General features: G+C 37.3%; 1 protein-coding gene across 4 annotated transcripts in view; it reads left to right on the top strand.

Moving 5' to 3' along the window:
- The first annotated feature begins 1,018 nt into the window (after positions 1-1,018).
- LOC306873924 (carbohydrate sulfotransferase 10-like) overlaps positions 1,019-9,277 on the top strand; it is an 84,607-nt gene continuing 76,348 nt past the window's right edge. For all 4 annotated transcript variants that reach the window (XM_079423493.1, XM_079423491.1, XM_079423492.1 and 1 more), the window contains exon 1: positions 1,019-1,289. The gene's annotated coding sequence lies outside the window, so the exon portion shown is untranslated. The remainder of the gene's footprint in view (positions 1,290-9,277) is intronic.

Below are 9,277 nucleotides of genomic sequence, written 5' to 3'. Positions count from 1 at the left end.
AAGGCTTTTATTTTGTTATTTCTCATCAGGCAGTTATTTTCATATTATTTGGAAATTCTACATTTAATATTACTCAACATTTTATGTCATTTTCATTTTATCAGACCGTTTTTAAAACATTTACATTACATTTACATTTAGCAGACACTTTTATCCAAAGCGACTTACATTGCATTCAAGTTACAGTTTTTTTTTATCAGCTCTTGCTTTTCCTGGGAATCGAACCCATGACCTTGGCGTTTTAGCGCCATGCTCTACTATTTGAGTAGACAAATGTATACATTTGTATTATTTTAAATTCATTGAGTTTATTTATTTGTTTAATTATTTATTCGTTCATTAGTTTATTCATTATTGACAGAATCTGGCTCAATAAATGAATGCCAGAGATCGCTTTTTTTTTTTTTTTTTTTTTTTTACAAGCTATTATACTAGGCGTTACCTAGTATATGCGCGCACCAAAAACAACGTGGCGGCTAGACTGACCGTATTTTTCAAAGTGGAGGCTGTCCTGACTACAGTGATTGGGTTCGAGTCCGGCTTTTGCCAAACTCGCTTTTCTTCTTTTCTCATCACATACAACATCGGAAAGGTGGAAATCAATTGCTGAACGAGTGATTAATAATATTGTATTAAATAGGTTTGGTGTTAAAGTAAATTCACTGTAAATATTAATCTGTGGACTGAAATGTACTCTAACTGCATTGTTGTCACAAAGTGTTTCTCCTGTTTTCCGCGTCAGTCTTGAGAATGGCAGCGCGGTTTCACCTGCCTTTAAACCTGTTTAAATCACCGCGGAGTCTGTGGTTTGTATCTGAGAGCTCTGCTCCAAACTCGAACGCTTCTTTACAGCGCTGTTCAGTGGTCGAGACCTAGAACATTATCAAATGTTATTTTAAACAGAGAATACGGTATAGTAAATTCTCCTGAATCCGTCTTCGTCACAGTACATGCAGCATCTACAGCAGTAGATGGCGCGGTATGCACCAGTTGGACTGCAACCCCCCCCAGTAAATCCGCAGAAGAAGACGAAGAAGAAGCGTTAGCGCTCTCTCTCTCTCTCTCTCTCTCTCTGGCGCACTGTAATTACATCAACGTCCAAATTTTCTCATCCATCTTCATTTCCTCCTTCTCTATTTAGTACATTTACTCTACAGAACAGAGTCAGTGTTAACTAATGTAGTGACTGATTACGGACGTAGCTAATGTTCAGCGGAATACAGCACCCCAGTTATTGTGGAAAACCCGACAAAACGAGATGACAGAAGACACCGACGAGAATTGAGAAGGTACATTACATTGAGAAGGTTTGGACTGGGCTGTTTAGAATGTGTAACTTCGATATACTGGCAGTCAAAGGCTGCGTCCGAAAGCTGGAAAAATGCTGCCTCTGCAGGCAGTTTACGGATGAATGAAGGCAAAAAGGCACGTCTGATTCCAATGATCGTTTCACATCCTGTCTACAGAGATACCTTTAAGCTGATCGGCTTTTTAAGGCATTCTAGATTTATGCGCCACTGCCTATGAGATCCCACTATCTAGTGCGTTCGATTCCGTGACAGCTGAGCTAATAAAAAATAAAAATATAAATCTGAGAGATAAGGTTGGTGGTAAGTTTGTGTCTAAATGTACGTTTTGACCAACTTTTTCCACTTTTGATGTCATTTCTAGCTAAAAATAAATAAAATAGTATTTATATTAATTTATTTATCATCAAAGCTCTCAGATGAACCGTACATGCTTAAGTCGTTCTGCAAAGTCCGCAGTTGGTCTCCCCCGACTGCGCTGACCAAAGGCACTATGCATAACGACGACGCAATGCGCATCGGTTTAAACAACAGTGATGTTGTGTTCTCTTCTAAAAAGTTTTATATCTGATATTATGCGATTATGTATTTAAATTATGCGTGAATATTCCCAAACACTAAAACAGTGTGTGGGATAGCCTATAGGTGTGATTGTTGTCATATTTCTAAATAGACATAAAAATATGTGTATTTATCAAACTAAAAATATATAGAAAAACACTTAGGTGGGAGAAATTAAATTGTACTTTGGGTGTGTTGTACATCATATTTTCATATAAAATCTTAATAATTTGTTACATTCAGCTTTCGGACGCAGCCAGTAGGTGTGGTTGACCACTCAGCATGCATGGAAATAAATTACAATTTTAATCAGGGCTTTTGAGTTCAACTTGGAGTGAGGAAACCAGTCCAAAATCTCGAGAAAACAACAACTTTCTAAGCAATTAATTGATAAAAGTAAGATCATTTGAGCTGAGTTGTTTTTGACATCCTTGCCCTGTATCTTTAGAAAGCAATACAACAATGTTTTCCATACATTCCCCCCCCTAACCTTATTGCCAAATTAGTTTGCAGGTAATTACGCTCACTTCATAATATGCTACCCTGCTAACAAATATACGTGACTGCTACGTAACTGCAACGTAATCTGGTGACGAAAGTTTCATCATGGCGGCGTAACTGGTTACGTTGTGGCAACCGTTTTTGTCGCAATGTCATATGGATCAATAGTTGTGTGCTGGTAGTCAGTTGGTAATTTTTTATAATTATTTATTTACTTTGGGCGGACATACAGTAATTTAACCTAATTTATGTCCTTGTATGCCCAAACTAATTTAAAGGCTGTTTCGACAGCTGTGAATGATGAAAACAGACTTGAAATGAATTCAGTTTATTTATTTTGAAAAACGCACAAATATGAACAGTAAAATACACTCAAAATTATTAATAAAAACTAGTGGTGTCAAAATTAGCGCGTTAAACGCAGGCGATTAATTTTTTCAGTTTAACGCATTAAAAATATTTAACGCAATTAACACAGGGGCGGAGCTAGGTTTGGCCACTCCACTCACAACTGCTGTTTCTGTCACTTTTTAATTTATTCAGTCGCAGAACGTCTTTACGACCATATCAAACAGGAGACATTTCAGACACGCTCTCCACTTCACTTCAGCGGCAGGCGCTAGTCAAACGAGCATGAAAATGGTACTGTGCTCGCAGCGCATCCTCAATTACACGCACAAAGGTGCCGGCGCGCGCTGTAGCCTATGGAAAGCCAAAGTGGTCATAAACGCCTGCTCGGGGGTCTGATTGCACACTGACACGTCAAAAGCGTACGATTTGACAGCAAACCGCGTGTCCTGGTTTTGCCATGAAAACGCGCGTTCTTAGCGCGCGCGTTGGGATTTGATAATATGGGATATTATCAAAACGCGCGTCCTTGACGTGTGATTTCCTATAAAACGCTTAGGAGTCACCAAAAACGCGCGTTTTTGATGCCCATTTCCTGTTATGATAAACGCACGTCAAAAATGCACGTTTTGATACACAAAACCGCATGTTTCCGACGCGCGTTCTCCATAATCCCAAAGCACGCGCTAAGAACGCGCGTTTTCATGGGGCGCAGTTTGCTGTCAAATCGTACGCTTTTGATGTGTCAGTGTGCAGTCAGACGCCCGAGCAGGCGTTTATGACTACATTGGCTTTCCATAGTAGCCTGTATCATTTCATATCAAAGCGTGAAATAAACTACGTGCATGCAATGTCGTGTTCAGTTAAGTCATGATGTTACCAAAAAGGCGATTAAAGCTGCCTTAAAACTGTGCGTGCATGTAATATATTTTATATGAGTCACATTTAAGAGCATGTCTGGTTTTCAAAACTGTCCTTGAGCAGCCCAGCACTGTCTCCCTCATCTAACACACCCGATTCAACTTGTCAGCTCATTAATAGAGACTTTATGGCCTGAAGACGTGTATCAGAAATGTTAAAATAGTTGAGAGAAAATATGATGCGTGTCAGATCCGCCTCACGTTTAGCAGCGGCAGCTCTTAAAGAAATAACAGCCAAAAATAACATAATAACCAGCTGATGTGATGTCTATTAATCAAATGACAAAGAAAAAAAAAAGAGGAAAAAATAACTTTTATAGTTTTAAGGATTCATCTATATATTAAAATTGATAATAAATGTTAAAATTGATATCTCTCAATTATACTGTAATGTTGAATGGCTATAGTCAATAGGTAAATATTGAGGGGGGGCAATTTTATAGAGAAATCAGTATTGGTATCAGTGATACTAGCCTGGAGTCATAAAAAAAAAAGATGCCATTAAACAAATATTAAAAATATACTGTCTTTATGTTGTTTGTACATTAATTTGAAGATTGAATGTGAAATTATTTCAATATAAAAGTATATTTAAAAACTTTAATGTTAGGTGGGATTAATCGCAATTAATTTCAGAAAAATTAATTAGTTAATTTTTTTAATTGATTGACAGCACAAATAAAAACATATGATATACAGTGAAATATGAATGAAAGCATACAAAGCATTCCGTGCTCAACATCAATATAAACAGATAGTCTATGCTATGCTAGTGTAACATTTGCTAGCAGACATTTCAGATAATTAAGGAAAGATACACTGTAAAAAAAAAAATCTGTTAAATTAAACAGTAAAATACCTGCAGTTGTGGTTCCCAGAATTTTACCCTGAAAAATACGGTAGCAACATTTTAGGATTTACTGAACTTTTTAAATTTACAGTGAAAAAATGTATTTCATTAACTGAGACAATGCTAATACACAAACCTTTCAGTTAACTAATTTTATTTGCAGAAACCGACTTCACTTAAATTGTCCAACTGCCATTTGTTTATAAACTAATATTTATAATGTTTAAGTAATGTGAACATAAGGGTATTGAAAACTATTTTGCTTGAGTCCTTGAAGAAAAACATACGGATTAATGCGAAGTCATTAAAAGCATCAATTCAACTCAAATCTCTTGCAGATATCAGCAGCACACATACATGTATGACTGAATTTAGCGAAGAGATTCTCACTTCATCAGTAACCACAGTTACTGCCTTTTAAATAAAACAACATACAGCATAATATCAGTGTTTCTCTGTCCGTCCTTGACTTAAACACAGGCTCTACTATCCAGCACAATGGTGACCCATAAAACACAACAGGAAGTTGATTTTGCAGGGTTTTTTTCTTGATTTTACGGTGAAATACCTAGATCTAGGGCTGCCACTAACGACTATTTTTATTTTGATTAATCTATCAACTAATCTAAACGATTAATTTCTCACAAAAAAATCAACAATTTTACTTAAGAATATTTTATTAAACCAAATGAAATCCTTTTTTAAAGCAAAAGTAAAGTGCAACATAGAGTGCAAGAAGCAAATGTCCATCTCACTTTTGACTATTAAAATTTAATGGAACCATTAAAATGGAATCCAGAAAATAATGGAAAACAGAATTTGGTACAGATAAAACTGTAAAACTCAATTAATTAGACAGGCTTTTTGATTAATACAATTTAATTTAACCATTAAAACATTTGAGCTTTTATTTTGAAATCGTGATGTATTCTCCTGTGTTTGTGTAGATTTATAAATGATTTACCTTACCAGTCTGATGAAATGGCGCACGTTGCGTTCCCAGATGAACGTTATAATAAACTCAAACTCACAACAACATGCAGAGATGGAGTTTGAGATGGTCCACACATGTAAATGATATGTTTCTGCAGAACTACTGCGAAAGGAGCCGCTGTGTGACGCACGTACCTAACCTGCGCGCATGTAAATAATTAAAGCGCATGTTGTAGCGGTGTCTCATTTAGAAAGATGCGTCCTCCGGTGGTCTCATTCGAAGGGTGCATACGTCATCGAGACTGTCTCATTTCAGAAAAGCAAGTAAGACACTCCGAATGCGACCTTCGAATGCGTCTTTCTTTCACAGGAATTCGAAAGATGCATCAGGTGTATCCTTCGCTGCTACAGATAACCCACAATTCTTTGCGTCACCGTAAACAACTTATTAATTTGAAAAATGCCGGTGCCGGCAGATGTACACACAAGCGCGGGGGGTGTTTTCAACTTAACTTAAAGTACCTCCAGTAAAAATGGATAAACTTTGTTCTTAATATCCTCCTTTTTTTTCTCTAAAAGATGTTAGATTTAGCAAAATCCTCAATTTTAAAGAGCACTTACATGTATCCACACTACAGAGATTTGAAGTTAATGAGAGAATTAATTGACTAATTAAATGAGGATTGAACTTTAGTGATGAACGCCTGCTGTTAACAAGTATAATCACCAAAGGAAAGAGAAACAAGAGCAGAGAAACAAAACTTACAGCCAAAGCCAAAAATGATATCAACTGAAATAAAACACTTTAAATCTCTCAAGATCTCAGCAGAGGGTGATTAAACAACTCCACAAACAGCATCACCAGCTTCTTATTACTAACCACTTTGACTTTATTTCTGTCATATGTGTACAAAGCTCTTATTGGGATTTTAGGTGTTGTACTTTCATTTGAAGTCACCATAATGGCGATAAGTGGTTGCTTTAGTTGTGATCTTGAACCTTTTTTTTTTTGGTTGCTTTAACTAGCTGTATTTCTTAAGCACAGTTTTTAAAGCATGAAAAGCCAAAATAATCTGTGATGAGAGGAGACTGATGTTTGTGATGTCAAAACCATCATGATCTAGTCTAATTTCTACTCTAATTAGCTGATCTTACCTAATGCTTAATCTCTTGTTAAATATGTGATATTATTACGCTTAAATTGCACCACTGATACTACAGCAATCAAATGTTGTGAAACAGTTCTAAGCCCAATATGCACAAATAAATGTATTGAACTACGGCAGAACTTAAACACACACAGACATCAACAATCAGCATATGAATCTCAAAATTGGTGACTATCAAAAATGAAAAAAAAAAAAAAACTCTGAACATCACAAAACAGTTTACTGAAAAGTCACAACAAAAACAACACCAAAATAAAAGCAAATAAAGAAAATAGTAAAAACATTCAGCTGCATCTTTTATTCATACTGCAATGCATGCTGGGAGTTTTGTACTGGCACCCAGAATGCTTTGCTGCATGAATTGTTTTTTGTTATTAATAGCCACCATTGTTGAGGTTCATGTGCTGATTCTTGATGGCTGTGTGTGTCTAAATGGTTTTGTAGCTCTGAAGGTTTTGTGCATAAAGTGTTTTTAAATTCCTTCACAATAGTTTGTCAACTTATCTTGTGGAGTATTGTTACTAACATAAACAGTATGAAGTTAATTACAAATCACCCATATAGTTTGACACTAATTGAGGTCAGTGAATCAGTTCATTAGATGATGAAGAGAACATCACTATCAACAGTTAACCAAAACTACTTAATTACATGACCTAGATTATTTATTTAGCAAAATATTGAAATTTATAAAAAATGTTGCTGTACTAATTAAGCTCAGTGTGCTCTCTTTAAGCTCTTCTACATTGAACGTCTATGTAAATACTTCATAAACAGACTTTAAATATTAACTGATGGTTGTCACTTTAAGTTAAACTTTATAAAATAATTAATAACTTATTTTCACAGCTTTAAGATGACAAAATGTAGACGTAACTTATAGTTTATGCCCAAAGATGAAAGAGGCATGCCGTCTGTACAAAGAAGGAGCCATTAGAAACCTGTTGTTGTATCTGTCCAGGAAAAAAGCGACTAAAGGCTGGAATACAGTATGGCTCTTGAAATTTGAACAGATATTTAAAACTCCAGGCATCATACATTTACCGACTTTGTAAATAGTCACAAAGGAAAACTGGGCATCATACACTAAATGACTGATGATCACATACCACCAGTTGTGTAGTAATTCATTCCGACTACCAGTAATTCATTCCGATCACAACAAACTCACACAGAAACGTGCACATTGTTGCTAGGAGACACATGACAAATGAAAACAATGTGTTTTAAAATCTGCTGAAAATATCAAACATTTTTGATCTCCTCCGACTGGATGGAATCAAAGTCTGAAGCTAAAAAATCTGTCTGTGACCATCATACACTATTTGATTTTTATTAAATGTGTCAACTGAAATCTGCAGACTGGCTCTGACCTTTGGCAACTAGTGTGAACTTCTCCAGACTGTAAATCGGTCGAAAATCAGAGCAAAAATCGTGTAATGTAGTGACATCCATTTAACAAGAGGCTTCATAATGAGGCTAGTTTCTGAGTTCATCCCCATGTATGAAATGTTTTATTGGTTTGTTTTATTTGATTATTGATTATGTTACTTAGCTGAACGTGGACTAGTCTATAGGGCTGGGCAAAATGTAATTTTTTTCAATTAATTTTTTTATTCAATATCGATTCTCAAAAAACGTGAATCGATCTTTTCCACTATTTATTTCAGCACACATTTAAAAATGCAGTACACAATAGCTTATTAATGAATTCATGATTCAAGGGTAACAGGGGCCAGCAACCCCTGTTGCAGCACTCGCAAGAGGGCACCAAGTAAGCTACAGAACCGACAAATGAGCAATACCCCCAGAGTCTCCCGAGAGGGGGGGAGGATGAGAGGCTCACCAGGACAGATTCAATGGCAACGACAAGGACAGTGACACAGATGCAGAGAAGGCTCAGACAAACCACCTTGACCGGGGAGGTACCGGAAGTGAAATGCAGTTGCGGAAGAATCTGCAAGGGCGTAAGAGGGCTCAAAATACACCAGAGCAAGTCCGCGTGTGGACAAGGACGGATGCATGTACATCGCTCAGACGAACCGTCTGGTGAGACGCAGGAGAACCCTAGGCAGGATGCACACCATAGTCCTAGTGATCTCTCAGTACCGGCAATCCCCCAAGATCACACAAGCAGAGCCTCCAACGCCATTCCAGAAAGCCCACCCCAGCCAACGAAGGAAAGAATCAAGTGGCCCAAAATGAGTGATGAGAAGGAGTGGTCCATGTTAGATGAAGATCTGGACAAAGTGCTTGGAGCGGTTCAAGCAGGGTCAGCGGAAAGGAAGGTGGATTTACTGACAGCCATCACCTACAATGTGGCAAAGGAACGGTTTGGAATAGTGCCAAGGAGAGAGAATAAAGCAAGACCAGAAAAGCAGGATAACAGAAGATGAAAGGAAGATCAAACAACTTAGGAAGGAGATCAAAACCCTGAGGAAGCAATTCAAACTGGCAAGCACAGGAGAAAAGGAAGGAATAAAAGAGCTGACAGCCAGCCTCCGCGAACAGCTCATCAGAACAAGAAGAGCAGAGAGGTTCAAACAGAGAAGGAAGAAGCAGGAAGCTGCACGAGCTCAGTTTATAAAGGACCCCTATCGCTTCACCAAATCTCTTCTGGGGGAGGCGAGGTCTGGGACTCTAACAAGTTCCAAAGAGGAGGTGGAGCAGTCTGTAGAGGAGGCTTTC

Source organism: Barbus barbus (assembly GCF_936440315.1).
Source record: "Barbus barbus genome assembly, chromosome: 8".
Taxonomy (NCBI): domain Eukaryota; kingdom Metazoa; phylum Chordata; class Actinopteri; order Cypriniformes; family Cyprinidae; genus Barbus; species Barbus barbus.
Note: the sequence above shows the minus strand (reverse complement) of the source record. Positions and strands in the feature narration are given on the sequence as shown.